Here is a 20,901-nt window from a genome sequence, read left to right on the forward strand (position 1 = left end):
TTTAGGGCAGAAAAAATCTCCAGTTTAAAATGAATCTCGTCATCATCGTGAAAAGCTGACCATACTAGAGTTCCTACCCAACAACGTCTTGGAATCAATTACAGTGTGATTAGCTAAGCCAGACACCACAGTCACATATGAAACTCAGAAGACACAACTGACGTATTTTCGAAGATACAAATAAAATACTTTTGTTCCATGCTTCTATTTACATACCGAAAATTCAAACTTACAAATTTTCTATCAATTATTTGTAGTTTTTAAAAAATTATTAATAAAAAAGTGTAAAAGAAAATTATCAAAAAGTATCGTTGGTAATGTTATAATCACTGCATAAACCATACAGCCATAATAGAAACTGAACGGAAAAAGAGTTTGCTATGAACAATCGAATCTGATAACTGCTATTTCCCTTGTTTTCAATCACTGTACTGTTACTTCATAAATGACGGTACTATATACTTTCATTATCATTCAAAAGCGAAAACAATCAAACTGAACGGGAAAACAAGGTTTGTTATGAACAATTGAATCTGATAACTGCTTGTTTCCAATCATTGTACTGACACGTGCATAAATGAGGGTACATTACCATTCACAAATTAAAGTAATTATTTAATATTTGCAAACTTTTTGAATTCTAACAGTACATACAGTATATCAAGATTATATCTAATATAAGATGTAAATAAATCTTCACTGATAAAAACTTCATTTTTTGTATTATGCTATGAAATAAAACATTTGAAACATTCTGAAATGTGAACGATAAAATCAGGGCTGCCAGCAACAAACTATCTTTTTAACTCTTTGCCCTTATGCTCTTACAAAAGTCGGGGTGAGGTACATTGCATAGGATCTTCACCGAAAATTGACGTTCGCAAACAAAAGTTTTATTTTCAAAATCGGTACGTCCAAAACTTTAACAGATTATATTGTGAAAAGATTGAACTTTGTACTAATGTAAAAAACATAACTGGAATACTAAAAGATAATAAAAAAAGCAAATTCTTAAAGAAAAAGTTATAAATATTTTTTTTAGAAATTCATGAAAAATATAATATTTATGTTTGAGGATTTTTTCAAATACAAAAGTTATGTAGAATTGTAGATCTTTCACGTGGATGCAACCTCTTTCCAATAAATGTATCAATAAGAAAGGTGGAAATGAATAAAAAAAATATATTTTTTCGGAACCAAAATTTTTCATGGTTTTTTTATGATGTAACGAATGAAGATAAGAAAAAAATATAGACATCATTGTAAAGATGATTAAATTTCCAATAAGATGAATAAATAAAATATTCATGAATTGTTTAAAAAATATTGAGCAGTTACCCTTAAAAAACAAAGTAAGTTTTCAATTTTGTTGTAGGTGTTTTTACAATAAACTTTTTTCATAGAAGCGTTAATACTTTTATGTTGTTTTACATACTATAAAAAAAAACAGATAATGATCTTTCTAATCATGTATGAGACAGAAACATTGCCGTTATCTACATGCGCACAAAGCCGCCTCAAAAAAATTTCTGCAAGTGTGAATTGGGTTTAAAAAAGCAAAGCTATAAAGCTATAAAGCATCCCCACAAAAGTCATTTATTTCGATAAAAATAGAAAATCATTCACCAGCAGAGTTCTTATAATGACTGTGCATGCTAGCAAATGCAAAATACAATACATATAAGCAAAAATACAATCATATATACACAAAGTTAAATACAAAAATAGGACACGTGGGACACAAAAACCTGGCAAACGGGGTCATTTTCTCAAGGACCTACAAAATTAATTTCTTTCTCATCTTTATATTTACTGTGCAGCATCTTCTAATCATTTATAAAGCAGTTGAAATAAAATTAACCATAAATTCAGGAAATATTACGGCAAAACAAGATGCAAAAAATACATAGAAAACAAATGGGTCACATTGGAGATCAGCATAGGCCTGCCATGCATGCACTGCTACTACATACGCCAAATTTTCCCCCAAAATAAGTTACGTATGACATGGCAATTCACGTCATCAAATCCCTTATGGGGAAAAAATAATTTCATGCGTCATTAGATCACCAGAGGGTTAAACAATAACATGAGATAATTTGCCTCCCTGACTATGATAAGTTGAAAAACCTCAAAAACAATGCTGCAGTTTGTCAGATAAGATACAGTGACATTCAGTATGAAGCCTACTTCTCGCTGACCTGACTCTGGGATAAGAGTCTTATGGGCAATATCATATAAATTCTAGAGCTGGAAGACAGGAAACTCAAGTAGTTATAAGGAGAATCATAATAGAAATGCAAAGAAATATCCACCACATCAAAATTAGCCGATAATTAAATATAAGCTGGACAACAGTATTCACGTGTATCAAACGTTTCAATGATGAGAACCTCAAGAACCAGCTTAAAAAAGAACAACCCCCGATGCCCTACTTGAGAACAGTGTAACCAGATCATTGCTAAAGTCATATAACACCCTATAACAACTGCTGTGGAAATGAAAAACGAACTAGATCTTCAAATCTCTTATCCTCTGGTGAGATTGTACAACCAAGGAATTCATTCCAGAAGTTTGGCTATCAAACCCTCTCTATCTCAAAATCACCAAGAGCAACGAGTAGCTTTCCCTCTTCAATATTTACCAATTAAATCAAGATTCTGGGATAAAAACGTTATATGGTGAGATGATTTATGCTAGCGATGACCATGGTATACTCAACTTCTGGTGACCTAATAACACAAGGTAAGCAACTTAATACCGCTAATTTCATGTAGACTTAGCCCTATGTATAATGAAGTTTTTGGGCTCGAGCCATGTCGTCCTGAGGAAGTTCCTCATTGGCAGCTTCTACTTTGGATATTTCTGTGAGTGATATACCTGGGGAAATTTTACCTTAGACGTTATCACGGAGTTCTAACCTCCGAAGGGAATATCCCGATGGATATCGTGTATAAATCTGGGACATGTTAATAACAAGCCATGGTTATTCTTCCACAAATAGTTAACCTTGTCTCAAAGGATAAGGGATAGTGTAAGAAACGTGGTCGAAAGAGCCGTTACAACTCCCAATCTAAATGTGCTACAACTAACACATTTGATGTTGAACCATTCCCTTTCGCAGTCACCATCATTGAAAGTTGCTTAGATATTTTTAGCCTGTTTTCTTAGCTTTTTGAGTGATTTTCGTTCAAAGATGCTTCAGCTTCTTCCTCATTAACTAAGTTGAGTAGCCCTCTTTTTGTGTGTTGGAGAATTTCGCGTCTCCACCCCGTGTTAATTTTGATTTGCATGCTTTTATTGTTCTGTGGCTGGCAGGCGGTTTGCGCCACAGCATCAGGTTACCAAATCACTCAAAAATGCTTAGTTATTTAGCCATATTATTGTAGGGATATTTTTTACATTATTCTTTTACAGTGTGGAATGATTATGGGTATCCCACCCAACCCCCTTTTTGGTGTTTCTTGTATGCCTTTATCAGCTTTGTCTTGGAGTAGCCTACCCTAGTCGGCGGACATACCTAATAAATTTCCACTTGTGCACCATCCAGTTCTTTCACCTAACCTTACTGGTTTGGTGAGGCTGTCTATCCTCCCATGCTGTTGACTCGTCAGGGTGGGGAGCTGTGATATTGAAGGTCCCTCTGGGAGTTGGATAGTGTTTTCAGTTGTCCTGGGGTGACTGTTCTCACTTTACAAGCCTATATGTTTGGCGAGGCAGCACAGGTCTTGGGAACTTATTCCCTGCATCGACTTATGTTTACCCATTGGAACGCATTACCCCATGTTCTAATGCTGACGGGTAGAAAGCATTGTCACCTTAATCACTCTTAGGCTTCCCTCTTAGTCTTTGGTAGGCTATACCTGGTTGTGAGGAATTGTCCTCTGTGCATTATCACTGCAGGCCCCTTGGAACATTATACCTGTTCTAATGTTGCAGTTAGCCCATATTGTCATGTCACCACACCAATTTCTGAGTCTCCCATCACCACCCTTTTTTCCCTTACCCTTGTGCCTGTTAGTGTGCCTACCTGCTGTGAAACTTTGTTCCCATTCCTGTCTAATCCCATGGCGGCTGAAGTACGCATCGTCTCCATCCTTGGACAGAATAACTTATAGGCTATCTTTCCTGGCCTTAGGTGGGCAAGATTTTCTCCTTCCCTGGATTAAATACCTCTGCTGCCTTAGAGACCACCCTTGAGTGTTTTCTCTGCCATTTCCCATTACTAGTTAACCCATAACCTGACTGTACTGGGAACTCTTGTCTAGTCATTTTATCCAAGATTTTGAGCCATCCCTTACCTGCTCGTTAGGCTAGGCTTGACTGCACAGTTCTCCCTATGGCCCAACTCTATCTAGGCATAGAGTTGGTAGCCCTTGGGGTCCTCCTCTGCTGCCTTGGCTGTTGCCCGTCTATGTCTGCAGCTTCCCTTCCTGTGCTATGTCCCTATTGTTGCGGAGTCTTGATTCCCTTGCCTGGTTAGCCTATCTAGGCAGAAGTGCCGCCTTCTGTCTCTGCTACCAGTCTTGTCAGCTTGAGTTCTTCTAGCACTGACTGTATGTTGGCTATGGGTCATTCCCTCTGCCACCTCAGCTGAAGCCTTAGACTAGTCATCTGCTCTTTCCTACTCCCATATCTGAGGAAAATTGTCCTCTGGAGTTGGTCGGTTGGATTACGCCTGGTTGTTAGGACATTCTTTGAATTTCCAATTTTCAGTGTCCTGGCCGTCTTGTATGGCTCATTATTTTACTGGCTAAACCCCCACTTTTCATAAGTTAATGATAATGATTAGGTCTTGGCACGTTCACTTATTATTTGCCTTTCATTCCTGTACTTTCCCTGAGCGTGGACCCTTCCCTATGGGATTGTTCACTCTCCCTGTCAACTTTAAATTGCCTCTGCTGCCTTGTGTCAATATGCCTGGGATAATGACAGGTCAGTCTTTATCTTGGCTACTAGAAATAGTTGTTGCCTTAAACCAGATGCTGCCACCTCAGGGGAAGCTGTTGCTGGTCTAAGCAATATGAAGAGTGAACTTGCCTTCCTAGGTTGTTCCAATAGATATGCTCTGGAGGTTCTGGTGTCCCTCTGATGAGATCTTTTCCTCCATATTCCTACTGCACTGTCAATAATAATTTTGCTTCATAAATCTCTATTGATTTCTCAGCTGTTTGGCATGTGTTTTGATTATCATCAATCTTTACCCATATTTAGATGGTAGGTTTATTTAGGTTAAAATTTATTGTGTTTACCTAATTTTAAGAAGATATAATTCTTAATGATGTGTCCTCATTGAAATTTCTCTTCTTTACAGGTCGCTGATGACATGGATTGTTCAACGGTCACTTGTACCAGGCGGGTTAAGTTACCTTGTGGCCACAAGACCTGCTGGAAACCTGCACACTGCCATGTGTCCATGGGATCCGTTGCAATCTGGGAACCTACTAACTGTCAAGTTTGCACGGATCTCCTTCGTGCAGGCTTCTATGCCACTGACGTCTCCTTGGATGTACAAGAACGGAGTTGGATTTCGCTTCGACAGTGGGTAGGAGGTTTCCAGAAGAGCTCTGGCCAAGGTGCCCCTTATCTTCCTTCTCTGGAACTGAAGGGCCTTCTCTTTCCCAAGGCTGAGGTAACCTCTGTGTTTGGCCACCAGTTACCGACGGTTCAACTCCCGCCGGTACCAGCAGATCATGCGGATGATGAAGCTTGGGACACTCTACAAGTCATGAGTCTGGACGCTGACAATATGTCAACAACTTCTGTGTCGTCCGAGAGGGAGAGGATCCTGGAAGCCTCTGAAGAGTCATTGGATGAACATCGGGTGAGTACAGTTCCCAGTGCATCTTTAGTTTGTTCCCCCATCACTGCTACTCAATCCCCAGCTTCCACCTCCACCCCTATTCCTATGCTGGACAAACCTTAGTTTCCTAGTAACTTGGAACTTACGGCGTCCATGAAAGATTTCACGGAGAACCTAACCGCCAAACATGAACGATCTCAAGTGGACCTCATAGCGAGGATAGAAGCTTTACAAAAGGCACCGTTTCTAAGGGTTCCCCAGCTTTGAGCCTACCAGAATGTACAGTTAAGAACCCTTGGTGCTATGCTGAGCATATGACCTTTAATGAGAAACTGCAGAGAATTCCCGAATCCCTATTAAGGGAAGAATTGGAAACCAAAGTGAGACTATCTGCCTCTTTATCCTCCTAATCTTATCTAGAGATGCCTATTGGGAACTATACCAAATTTGATCTCTTCCCTGTCCTGGCAAAGACTCACCTAACCATGTTTCATAGAGATCTCCATTCTTTCTTCCTAGCCAGGAGAGCACATCGAGAACACATCCTAGCCGCTGCTTCAATAGGATATGAACCTAGAAAACTAATTGACTTCAATATCTGGGGGAAAGACCTCTTCCCCGAGAAATTGGTTAAGGAAGTCGTGGACTAAGAGGCTCAGGAGAATAAGAGCCTTATAGAAAAGTGGGGTATGTCATCTAAATGGAAATTTACCCCCAGTGAAGGACCTCAACCCACGGGTAAGAAGCCCAGACAACACGTTATGGGAAGGAAATCCTTTCCTGTAGCAACAGCCTTAGTTGCCGCCATTCCTCAGACTGTAAACACGATTGCCCTGCAGTATGTATCACAGTTTCCAGCCTTTAACATGGTGTATGAGAGAGCCACCACCACGTTCCACCCTGCCAGGGCTCAAAAGAAGGGCACCAGTGGCAGGGAAGGTCTGGAAAAGGCGATCAATCTAGACACCGAGGAAGTAGAGGCCAAGCGGATAAAGATGCTGGTCCCTCAAACCAACAATGAGGAGCTCCCAGTAGGGGGGATGACTTCACCTGATCAGGGATCGATGGGAGTTCGATCCCTGGCCTCAGAGCATCATCTCATATGGACTAGGCTGGAAATGAAAACGGAAACCATCCCAGTTCAAGAGGTTCTTCTAACCCACAACTCCATTATTGGAGGATTATGTACAGAATCTTCTCCGGAAGGGAGTCATCTGTTGCACAAAATCCATGAACTTTCAAGGGCGGCGATTATTCGTGCCCCAGAAAAATTCAAACACTTCGAACTTTTCTGGACTTGTCCTCACAAAACATTCACTCTGAACGACAAGTTCCAGATGCTGACTATCTCGCGAATATGGAACCTACTACCCCAGGGGGCCTACACCGTCTCCATAGTTCTTACAGAAGCCTATTGGCCTCTTCCGATAGGTCAGCACTTCTCCCCCTACCTTGGTTTCAGACTGGCACGAAAGGTCTACATTTTTAGAGCTCTGCCCTTTGGGCTCAATATAGCCCCAAGAATTTTCACAAAGCAAGTCAAGACCATCGTCCAACAATTACAGAACAGAGGCCTCCAGGTGATGGTATACCTGGATGACTGGCTGTTCTGGGTTGCAACAAAGTCAGTGTGTCTTTGGACAGCTCATGCAGTCATGAAATTCCTACAGTCTCTGGGCTTTCAGATCAACTTTGAAGAGTCCAGGCTGTCTCCACCTCAAGAATTCCAGTGACTGGGGCTTCACTGGAATCTAAAGTCACACACCCTCTACCACCACATGGCAAGAGAACGGAAATAGCAAACTCTGCCAGGTGCCTACTTCGGTCAAAGGTATTCACCATACAGCAACAGGAAAGTCTTTGGTTCACTGCAATTCGCTGCCATGATGGACCCAATCCTAAAAGCAAGACTCAAAGATGCCAACAGAATCTGGAAAAGAAAGGCATCAAATGCTTGGAGAGATCTTTGACAAAACCCGTCTTAATGTGAAAGCAGCTCAAGCCGTGGTCCACTGCCAAGAATTTTTCGACACACGTCCCTCTGCAGTACCCTCCTCCATCCGTGACTATTCTCACAAACGCCTGAGAACAAGGTTGGAGGGGGACACTCCTCTTCCAAGAAAGTACAGGGTTGGTGGTCAAAGCATTTCAAAATTTCACATCATTATTCTGGAAGCTATAGCAGTGCTTCTGACTCTGAAAACTAAACCCAAAGACGAAATCACACATTAAATTAGTCTTCGACAACAGGACGATAGTCCACTGTGTCAACAGACAGGGGTTCAGGTCTCCTCAGATCAACCATGTTGTGATCCTAGCCATCCTCACTTTAGAAAAGCATCGGAACTGGCATCTCTCAGAATTTACCTCGAAGGGGTTCCCAATTTGACAGCGGACGCGCCGTCAAGATTCGAGCCTCCGGAAACAGAATGGTCTCTGGATGCAAAATTATTCTGTTTCATCCGAGAGTAAATCTCAAAACTGCAAACCGATCTCTAAGTGAGCTTCAACAAGAAGTTTCTCTGGTATGTTAAGGGATGATGGCCACATCGAATTCTCAGAATCGGGGAGGTAAATCTTTACCCAGATCCTGCATGCTTGACAAAAAACGAACTTCCCACAAAACAATGGGGGCTCTGGAAGATTGTCCCACTTCAGGATGACCCTTCTCTGTGCCTCGTGGAGTGCCTTAAGGTCTACTTGTTGAAGAGCTAGGTCTTTAAAGGCGGTCAACATTTTAAAGATAGACGGCAGGATCTAATCTTTCTCTGAAACAGCTAAGGTCAAAACTCACCTATTTCATCAAAAGGGATGACCCTGATAGTATACCATTAGGTCATGACACTAGAAAAGTTGCCTCTTCCTTAAATTTTTTCCAATCTATATCCTTTGCAGGCTTATACTCTTAAACGGGATAGAAATCTTCAAGATTGTTCTTCAAACATTAATTACGTCAGTTGGAAAAGATTAAACACTTTGTAGTGGCTGCTGGTAGTGTGATTGAACCAGCTTCTTAGGTGTTATATATGGACTCTTATAGACGGTATAGTTGGGACTTTTCAGTCTACATTGTGCAAGGGGACTCATGTTCTTCTTTTCCCTGTACTATCTAATATTGTAGAGTCAAAGGTGATATTTTTCCTTGTATGTCATGAATGTTACTATTTTACTACTCTGTTACAAAATTTTGGGGGTCGAAAAACTCTGTTTTTCCATATATATCTGCTGTATATAATATTACAATTGATTACAGTTATATTTATGCATCTTTGAAAACAATAAAAGACTGCTGTTCCATTTTGCGTTTTCTTTCAATGTACCTACTGTATAAAATAAAAGTAGAGTACCTCAATTTTTAACCTTTATTTTATACACTTTAATCTATTCATCTAATGGAGACATAGATCTTCTCCCCAGTGATTTCCTTTGCTCCTACTTTTTACAAACATATCGCTTGCACCATAGCTTGGTACCATAGTTACCAATGCTAAAGGAAGTATGTTTATGTCTATGGGTGTAAAGGGTTAAAACTCTCCCGGACACAATTGAGAATAATGATTCTCTGGTAGACTTCAATCAGGACGACATGAATCGAGCCTAAAAAACAGATTTTGACATAGGAAAAATCTATTTTTGGGTGAGACAGCCATGTCATCCTGATGGCCCACCCATTACTTTTCATCCCCTCCCAATTCTCAGTGTGGTGTCTTGTGACATGCGATGGCTGCTCCTGGAATGGTTGAACAGGAAATGTGTTAGTTATAGCACATTGAGATCAGGAGTTGTAATGACTCTTTCACCCAGGTTTCTAACACTATCCCTCATCCTTCGAGAAAAAGTTAACCCTATTCGGGGAAGGATAACCATGGCTTAATATTAACACGTCTCTGATTTATAGAAGATATCTCCCGGGATATTTGCTCCAGAGATTAGAACTCCATGACAACATCTAAGGTAAAATTTCTCTGGTATATCACCCGCAGAAATATCCCAAGTAGTTAGCTGCCAATGAGGAACTTCCATCAGGGCGACATGGCTATCTCACCCAAAAATTGATTTTTCCTATGTCAAAATCCGTTTCTTTACTATTCCTATGCCTACACTGATTAAATAATCATAAGCTCGCTTTCAAGGACAACAATTTAGGCTTATTAGAATTCTAATAAATTAACTGTAAAGAGTGAGAAACTCCTCATAATAATATATATTCCTAATTGTTGCCGAATTTTATGAATATTTGTGATAGTCAACGTTAATAGTTCCTTTTATTTGCGATAGCGTATTTTCTTGTATCTAAATTTCTAGGTTCAATAAATAAACTATTCAGACGCTACAACAAAGTGCAAGAGTTTCAGAAGGATTATGTGGATGGATAGTTGCATACAACCCAGCTGAGCCGAATTCCATCAACGAGCGATTAAAGAGACAGCAGTGTATAGAAATTTTTTATGAAGTCCTGATCCCATTGGTGAGGACTGATTGATTGACTGATTGAGAGTTTTCTGGCATCCTGATATCTAAGGTCATTGACAATATCATTTGTTATAAATAAAGAGTAAAAGAAAATTCAATATAAAAAAGCAAAAGTGAGGATGTCCTTACAAAAGTTGAATAGCTTTCAGAAAATCTGCTTCTGAAATAAATCTAAAAATATCTCTAGCATGGTACGACACATCATATCCAAGAATCCTGGCTATAATAAACTTGTCCTCCTAACCTCAACCCTCAAACAAATATCTATTTCTTAAGGTGCAAAAAGTGGGGCATTAGGGCAACAAGTACCTAACTGTCAAGGGTACCAAACATTCGTAGCAATATAGCTAGTGTTGTCCAGTCATCAGAAACTCGTGCAATAATTGTTTATGGTCAATGTAGAGATGTCAAAGACTAGTACCCCACTTACTGGGCATCGTGCTATATCAAAGAAGATATAACATTCGTTATTCCTCTCATTATTATAACACAAACTCTTAAAGCTCTGTAAAAAAACAAAAGTCATTACAGAGCAAGGGATGGCTTCTTGGTCGTAATTCAGCTGTACCATTCTTTGCCAGTAAATCAGCCTTCTTATTCCAAGACACACCTACGTGAGCCGGAACCCAACAAAATCGAATTGTTATACCAACTCTGGTCAATAATGAAAAGCCAATATAAAATCTTTAAAACTACAGGGTTGCTAGAATTAAAAACTTCTAAAGCTTGTAGGGCACTTCTTGCATCACTAAAATTTGTAAAACTGCCCTTCTCTTTTAATACTATTTCTTCAATAGCAGTTCGTATACCATATAGTTCAACAGTAAATATAGAAGAGACTAGGGGAAGTGCACCACTACAATGAAAAGCATTAGTATATACTCCGAGTCCAACACCAACATCAGATTTGGAGCCATCAATGAATATGATTGTCGATTCTCTATGTTCTGCAACATGTTCCATAAAAAGAGACCTGTCCTCTAAGCCAGTAATATTCTTTCTTATAGCAATAAATTATTTACAAAAAAATATCTCGGGTAATTTCCGTGGAAGGGTTGATAATATCTTAAATGGAAACACCTTACTACTAAATATATCAAGCCAGTTTAATAACTGTTTTACCCGAAAACCATGAGGTTGAGGAGATTTTGGGTGAAACTCAAAATATGTTAAATCCCTTACAATGTTTACAGTCTCATAGGCTAAAGAATTGGGAAGTCTTTGCAAACTAAACCAATACCGAAGAATAGAAGACTTACAGTAAAGGTCTAAAGGTAATTCTCCAACATCAAAAAGGATGTTTGGGATAGGCATAGTTCTAAAGGCGCCTGTGGGTAATCTGATACCAGTACGGTGTATAATATCTAATATCTTTATTTGGCTTGGGGTGATTGAAGAGTATATTTCACACCCGTACCTAATCTTTGAAAAAAAAAATAAAAGCTTTGTATAACTTCGAGAGTTTTGCGGTGTGGCCTCCACGATGTATGGGAAAACACCTTTTAAAAGATTTACATCACAACATTTCCCTTTTAAGGCTTTCAAGTGAGGAACCATGTTACCCAGCAATCAAATATTAATCCGAAAATTCTAGTTTACCCTACACATGGGATCCGTCAAGATGAAAAATGATTGTTACAAGGTGCTATTTGGAAGCAAAGGCTTCACAAATAGAGGACTCAACTCGTACCAACACATAAGTTATCAATTGCTTTTTTCTAAATTCACACTGGATGGGTGAAAAATTTTTTTTTGTCCAGATACCACTCCAGTCTTACACCGACTATCTTCTCCATGATCTTACATAAACAAGATGTCAATGCAATTGGTCAATAGTCTGCTGCTAAAAATTTATCCTTACAGATTTTAAAAAGGCTAAAATTATTATTTCCCAAACACTTGGAGAACTATGATCATGTGATATTCTGGTAATAATGCTTAAATCAGTATCTTAGTATTAATGTATACATATTTAATCATTGCATATGTAATTCCATTAGGTTCGGAGGCTATATTATTGCAAGTGGCAAGTGTGGCATCAAATTCCATTTCATTAAAAGGAGCATTTTAAATTCCTTCCTTTCTGTTGCAAAATTTTGCATTTTCTGTTTTTTAATGCTTCTATGCTGGTGACCATTCAAATCTCCCAATAATAGACAAGGTTGAGGGAGTTGTTGAATCCCCTCTATTAAATTATCATACTAAACGTTATCACTTGAAGGCAAGTTAAACAGAGTAAATTGTGTATTTTTTCCCAATATCTATATGTATAAACACTGCCTGCAGAGGTGTATGAAGACAAAGAAATTTTGGGTAACATCTCGACGAACGTATATAACTTTCGCCATAGCTCCCTCCTCGTTGATCATAAGGTGATCTACAGTTAATATACTCGCGACGACATGGAGTATCATTATCAAGCTTGCTTTCCTGTATACAATCAATTATGGGGGAATGCTCATGAATTAGGAGTTTAAGTGATTCATATTTGGCCAACAAACCTTGACAATTCCCTAGCAAAATGCAGGAAAAAACTATGGTTTATTTTCTGGAAGTCATACTATATCTCCATGCAGTAGCAAATGCCTTTTCAAGATAAAAAAAAAAAAAAAGACATATAGCGCTGTTTGTGAGCAAAGGCTTCGTAAATAGAGGACTCAAGTCATACCAACACATCAGTCTAAGTGCATTTTCCAAAATCTACACTGGATAAGTGATAAAATACCTTTCTTCTCAAGGTACCATATCAGTCTTACATTGACCATCTTCTTCATGAACTTACATAAACAACATGTCAATGCAACTGGTTAATAGTTTGCTGCTAAAAACTTGGCCTTGCCGTGTTTTAAAAATGCTAAAATAATGGGTAGTTCCCTAACACTTAGATAACTTCGATCCTGCCATTTTTCATTAATAATGCTTAAAATAAGAAAATTAGTATTAACAGGTACACGTTTCATCATTGCATATGGAATTCCATTGGGTCCAAGGGCTGTACCATTAAATGTAGCAACTGTGGAATCAAAGTTCCTTTCACTAAAAATAGCACTGTAAGATTCCTCCTTTTCTGGTGTAAAATCTAACAGCTTTAGTTTTTCATTGTTTCTGTAGTAATAACCAGGAGCTGTTTCACACTTGCATGATGTAGTGAAGCTATCTTTTTCACTTTCCTCCATTTAGAAGATGGTATCTACTATTGAAAGAGGAAACAAATGATAACCAAGACTAGTGCCTAGCGCTCTACATTTCTTATATATTACTAAGTTCTCCTCTGTACGGCGTCTACGCAATCGAATCAAAGATTTTCTTGTGCAAGGCAGTTAGTTCTTAAGTTCATCAAGGGACTGGTGGCCGTTTGAAAAACCCTGTTTTTTGGGAATTGAATTGACTCCAGCAGTATTTAGAGTTCCATTCAATAAGACTATGGCATCATCAACACTTTTGAACTGTTCTGCATTCCATTCAGTTTCACGTGGTGATCTCAGTAAGGGTGGATTATTGTTTGTATTTATAATAAATGGAGCATGATCACTAGTATGCCACTAATCTAACATTCTCCATTCAAAATTGAGAAGACAGTTGGAGCTTGCAATTGAAAGGTCAATGCATGACAGAGTGGGTGCAGGACAACTCGACACCGCCGACTCAACACCAGCGCAACTCAACACCGGAACAACTCAACACCGGGACAACTCAACACCAGGACAACTATAAAACTATAAAACACACACACATATTTATGTATCAATACATTTTTATATATATATATATATATATATATATATATATATATATATATATATATATATATATATATATATATATATATAAATATATATATATATATATATATATATATATATATATATATATATATATATATATATATATATATATATATATATACATACTGTATATATTTCTAATATATATATATATATATATATATATATATATATATTTAAATAAGCCATATATATTTTTGATACATTAATGTCTGGATTCTCTTAACGACCTCAGGATCAGAGCCCCAGGCGAAATCACACAAAGACAAGAGCTTGTGACCGGCCAGGAATCGAACCCTGGTCCGGCAAGCCTGTATAGACAGTGACTAAACCACTTGGCCATGAAGAAAGATAAAAGATATACATATATACAGTATATAAAATTGGTTTACTTTTCTCTTTTTAATGAACAATGGAATAACTTGTTCATCCCAAACTACTTTCTCTCATGGTTCGCCTTGTAATATTTATAAACTACCGATCAGGTGCAAATGACCTGTACTTCATATAATTGTTTTGTTTTTCTATATTGAGTTCTTAAAAGGATTATAAGATTTACTTTTTTGGTGTTGATGGTATTAGTATATTGACCCCTAAGATTATTTCCGATAACGCGGTAATTAATTTTTTTAGTGATCTGACCAGTGAAGATGTGGCAACGTGTATGCCATATCTCCTACAGCAGAACCATTTTATGAGCGTACTTCAAGCCCATTTGCGGCGGTGTCGATTCTCCTTAAGCTCGATTCCTTCGCTTCACTAAGAGAAGGGAAGTAAAATGAAAAACTAGGGAATATGGCAAACACGTTGCCACATCTTCACTGGGTCAGTTCACTAACGGCCATATGCTAAGAGAAAATAAAGGGACTATAATATAGACCCTATATTAAATTCCTATGCTTAGAACATATACAGGCCCTATAAATTTAGGGATCCCTATAATTTAAGGGGTGGTTCCAATACTATTTAAAGGGTGGCCCAGACATGCCTTTCGCAAGCCCTATAAATAAATAGTAGTCATGATATTTATATTATCAAAATATGTCTCACAAAATAATAACATATAAAAAGAAAGAAAAACTATTGCACAGGTGGGCCAAGCTTCATATTTTATGAACTCGGAGATGTCCCTCTCAGAGTTCAAACACAACACTATCAACAAAACAAGCTTCTGCCAAGTTTCACAGGTAAGAATTTCTTTGATTATTTTTTTAGCATTGTAGTTCATTGATTTTAACTGGTGAATTACACCCTTTTGGGGTGAAAATGCAATATTTTCAAGGCATCATAAAAGGTAGATCATTTTGTGGTGGTGTGAAACAAAGTAAGTGATAAAATAGTAGTTGCAAGTAAACTTGTCATTTGAATTTGTAAATAAATTACACTCTTCCAATAGATATGATAGCTCATGCATGGAAAAGGTGTTGGTTTTTAACTGATGCTAAAAGGTTCATCTGTTTTTAAGAGAAATTATTGTATTTGTGCAAAGTTTACATTAGGTTTGGCTTGGAGAAGTTGAGAAATTCTGGTAACTAATCTAACGAAATCAAAGTAACCTGGGCAGGGGGTGACCCTCTGGAAGAGAATGCCAAAAAAAAAGACCTTATCCTTTAGATTCTAGCAAAATGAACTAATTTTCATCCACAATTTTGCCTTTTTATAAATGATTTAGATATCTGGAGATGATTCCCAGGTTTTCAAGAATAATTCAACCAATATGAACCTAATGTAGGAAATCATAGCTCCAAGTTGGTTGTGTTGGGCTGGTGATGGTAGCCTAACCTAGGGTTCGTTCATATCTTTGTAAGATAATTTAGTTGGTGTCTAGAGTAGGCCTAGGGTTGATTTCCAGCATGATCATCATCTGAAAAGTGTAAAAACCAATTTGAACCTAATTTGGGAATTTCATAGTGCATCTAAGTTTATGACTAGTCTACTAAAGTGTAAGTTAGCTGTGCAGTGTGGACTGTGGAGGGCTGCTGTTGAGCTAGCCAGGGGTCAAGGGTGGCAGCTTAGGTTTTGTAGAGTTAAACACTAGGCTAACAAACATTTCATGAGTCTTACCTTACATTACACGTATATTTCATATATTTCAGCATGTACCGACAATTCCGTCATATCCGAAACCTTCAGCGCTATCAGCATGGCCACATACGAAGGGTTGTGACAGACCGAAGCAACACATTCCATGCCATGACAGAGGAAGAATTTCTGATGAGGTTCCGATTAAATAAAGAATGCACACTTTCATTGATTGCACAGATAGAGCATCGACTGCCCAATGCTCTTAGCAACAGAGGTAGGCATGAGTCGTTATCACATTGTTTTTGTGCTTATATGTCAGGTGATGAGCTATTCGTGAGTGATGTAATGCTCATTTTTACTTATTCAACAACATTTCCTTAATAATAATGTACCAGGTAGGTACAGTACATAGGGTGCCTTCATTACCTGTAAGCACAAGCAGAAGTAATTTTTATGTCTGTATACTGTACTGCAGTGATTCTCAACCAGTGTGCCATGGCACAATGATATGCCACAAGATTATTAGAAGTGTGCTGCGAAACATTGTCAAGGCACACCTGAAAATACGAAAAATGGGTATAGATTTTGGTTTTACATGAATGAAAAGTAATGCTTTCCAACTAATTCAAGCAGTATGGTGATATTTACTGAAGTAAAATAAGTTCTTATTTATACCCGGTATTTTTTTATGTCTGCAGTTCTATCTTATAATTACATGTATACCCTTTTAAATTTTGCCAAGTATACTGTATACTGTAGTATTCTTAGGAGATCTTAAGTGTGGCATTGGTAAAGAAAGGTTGAGGCATTTGCTGTACTTAGTTTACTTAGGCAAGTTATTTCATTGGTTTCTGCTAAATGTGTTATTTGAAAGGTTATATGAAGCTGCCTAGAGATATTATGCTTAATACAGTAAAAGATTATACCATTTTTTTTGTAAAAAAAAGTTGAGAATTATACCTGGACATGGTTTGAGTGAAGTATTTCATGATTTTTCTTTTTCCACAGGCTGTCCTGTGCCTTCTCACCTGCAGGTCCTAATTGGATTGAGATACATTGCCACTGGAAACGACCAACTTGGTATATCAGATTGGTGTGACGTATCAGTCTTTTGTTAGTAGATGTGTTGGCAAGGTAGCATATGCAATTGGAAGTTTGTGTGCAGAGTTCATCAAGTTTCCAGACCAAGATAATATTACCAGGATCAAGCATGAATTTATGACTATAGCTGGAATGCCAGATGTAATTGGGTGCATTGACTGCACTCACATTGCAATTGAGTGGCCAAGTCACCCGCGTCCTGAAGCTTTCCGCAACAGAAAAGGTTATTTTTCATTTAATGTACAAGCAGTCTGTGGTCCTCAGTTGCAGCTGTACAATATTGTAGCTCGGTGGCCTGGCAGTGCACATGACAGCAATATTTTAAGGCAATTTGAGTTAATATAAATATTTATTAAAATTTTCTTTCACTGAAATTCCTCCTTTTTACAATTAGTACGTACCATTAAAGCCTTTAAATTAAATTTAGCTTAAAGACTTCACAAATGTAAACAAACGTTTCTCCGGCATACCAACTGTTTAGAGGACAACAGACACCCTCTCAGCAGGGATACCAACCACACCCTTTCCTAGAAGATGCTTTAAACATAGCATAAAAAAATATAGGGCTTCCCTACACTTTCCATAGGGTATAAAGAAGGCCCTATAATTGGAGGCCCTATAATTTCTCTTAGCATACAGCCGTAAGACCTTTGGTCAAATCCTATTAAATGCTTGAAGATTAGCTTCGGCATTCTTTGTCTCGCACAATAGCCTTCCGTAAACACCCTGTGTCGTATTCTTCGCCCAGCAGAATGAAAAATGGCATACAATGTGTATCAGTTTTTTAATATGGGAAAAGGATAATGTAATTGACCAAGCAATCAAACGTATCACAGATGCAACCAACATATAAAAAAGGGCTTTGTTTCAGATTTGCAAGGAAAATAGGGCCAAGGCTATTAAGGATACAGATAACATTATGAAGGAAGACATGAAAAATGACGTCTTAATGAATTCATTGAATCTTTTGTGATAGAAGTAACTTCATCTGACGAAGTCACCATAACCACGTTTGATAACTGAACCTTTGTTGTACAAATTTTTTGTCTATTAATTAAATAAATTCTTAAACAATACAATCATACTTTATTAAATTAGTTAATTAAATCCTTTGTAAAGAATCCTGTCTTTTAATAATCAATAAAAATTGAGAAATGAATTTATTTGATATCAAAATTAAGATCATTTCTGTTAGTGTGATAATCTTTTTATAACAATTTTGCTCTGTTATGTCACCGAGTTTCAACTTTGTTGGCACCAAGTGGTTGAAAACAAAAATAGCGAAGGAAACAATTTAAATAGAGTATCAAATTGAAGGATTATATTCTTAGACCGTTCAAATCCGGGTGAATGACTTATTAGCTGACCCCTTTTTTCCTTTTCTTGGCTCGCCCATAGATTAAAACAGTCAAGCCAGGTGTGCTTTAAAAATGACCCAAGAGTTTGGGATAAAGAAGTTATTCCATATTTCATTAGAAAGAGACAAGTAAACCAAGTGTGTGTATGTATATATATGTGTGTGTGTGTGTGTGTGTGTTTTATAGTTGTCCTGGTGTTGAATTGTCCCGGTGTCGAGTTGTCCTGGCGTTGAGTCGGCGGTGTTGAGTTGTCCCTTTCCGGACAGAGTACCTCTGAATATGAAAGTGTGTGGGCTCTCCACTTTTAAGGAATTCCTTATCTTCATTTTCCACAACTGATCATATAATATTGCCCCTAGTGTTTATTTAAATGTCACACCATAAAGGATGTCTATCATTCAAATCTACAAGTAAATGAAGAGGTTGAAGGAGTTGTTGAATCCCCTCTACTAAATTACCATAAAAAATTTTATTTGGAGGCAAGTACAGAGAACAAAATGTATATTTTCTCCGTAAGTCAATCAGTACAACCAATGCCTGCAGAGGTTTATGAATAGACAAAGATATTTGGGGAACATCACGACAAACGTATATAAAACTTCCGCTATGGCTCCCTACTCGGTGATCATATGTCCTATAGCTAACATATTCGTGAGGCCAAGGGGTATTATCATCAAGTTTGCACTCCTATAGACATAATTACTGTATTTGGGGAGTGCTAATGATTGAGGAACTTAAGTTCTTCCTATTTTATTACATTGCAAAATGAAGGAAAAAATTGTTTATTTTCTGGAAGACCCTTCGGATGAAGTCTTCCCATTGGCAAATTTTGATCTAACACATTTTCCCAGTGGTTTCTTTAGAGAGGGTCCTTATATATTGGGCTCAATGTTTGACTTTTCTGTTTTTTTATCTATTAGTTGAGGCCGATGGTGGACTTCAACTTCCACTTAAATAATTACCTTGTCTTCTGGTTGATCAGAAACATCAATAAGTCAAATTTCTTCGATGTCATAACTTTAATGTTTCTTATGGAAAAGGGCAAGAGAGATGGAAGTCAATTTCTTTTTAGATTAATAAGTGATGAGCTACCTGGTTTTTGCACCTTCCCTACTAAAGGTGCACCAGGTAAAATCGTTTCGAGTGGAACCTCCATCAAATCAGGCAAGGACACAGCCTGAGAGTGGTTTCTAGTATTCTTTGTAATGGGGGATGAAGGTTGTACAGAGATAGGCAATACCCCAGTTTCAATAAAGTGTGGCAAAGCCTCAGGAGGCAATATGCTTACCTCGTCACGCAGCATCTTATTATTGGATAGTGTATTTCTTTTTCAAGAACTATTCGCAGTACTAGAGGGGGGTTGATGTCTCCTGTGGTATATTTCCTTTTGATTTTAAGGCCTTTGCATAGCTAACTGATGTAATCAGCAGTCTTTTGCAAGTCCCACACTTATGTGTTCTAAAATGGATTTGTTGACGGCAGCTTCCTCCAACTTATCCAATTCGCATCTCCTATCTGTGGATTTATGATTAGAGTTATATTTTAAACACTTTGCTTAAAGTGTACACTCTCCATTATTACATTTGGAACAAACGCTACCCATTTGTTTCATTTTCATAAACTTTAGAAGGGTGTCCAAATTCAAAACATTGCAGAATTTTCTGCTTGAAAGATCGAACTTTAATATTTTCATTTTCAATAATAATATGGAAAGGTACATAGCATTCTGGAAAGTAGGGATAATCATCGATGTTTCAAGGACATTATGTACTTTCCATATATTTAGTGAACACAGCCAGTATTTCCTCCTCTGAAAATCCATATAGGTCTTTGTTGAAAAATACTCCCCTTCCATAAATGGAGTTTAGATGAGGTATGACATCCAACTTAATATCATCACTATTATTCTTTAAATTGGACAATATAACAGATTGTGTTTGTGATTTAGGATTCATGAAGAAACTATTCTTTCCACATCAAGATATATCTCTAGGTGGAATGGTACCCACTTTCTTTTGAAGAAATTTGCATATCTTAATAAAATTTCCTGTACTGAGCAATAAGCCACATTGGTGGTTTTGAATTTCTTTGGGGAGGCACAACTACATTTACATCAGTATTAACCCAGTCTGAAAATTTGTATACATCCAAATCCAAGGGTACCCCATAACACAAAGCACCCTTGATGTTCAAATTATTAATTTTAATATTCATTACGATCCAGATTGCATTAAATGCGTCACTGTGATTATTAAAGAATATCCAAGACTCCCATTTATCACTTTGAAGCCTCATTTAAATTTCTTTGATCAAACCATAACATTGAAATACTTTACATAGCACACCATAATCATTT

General features: G+C 37.6%; 1 protein-coding gene across 1 annotated transcript in view; it reads right to left on the reverse strand.

Moving 5' to 3' along the window:
• The window catches only part of kel (kelch protein), a 660,870-nt gene that overhangs the window by 240,514 nt on the left and 399,455 nt on the right, over positions 1-20,901 (reverse strand). The window lies entirely within an intron of this gene.

The sequence above is a fragment of the Palaemon carinicauda genome, chromosome 13, assembly GCF_036898095.1.
Source record: "Palaemon carinicauda isolate YSFRI2023 chromosome 13, ASM3689809v2, whole genome shotgun sequence".
Classification (NCBI taxonomy): Eukaryota; Metazoa; Arthropoda; class Malacostraca; order Decapoda; family Palaemonidae; genus Palaemon; species Palaemon carinicauda.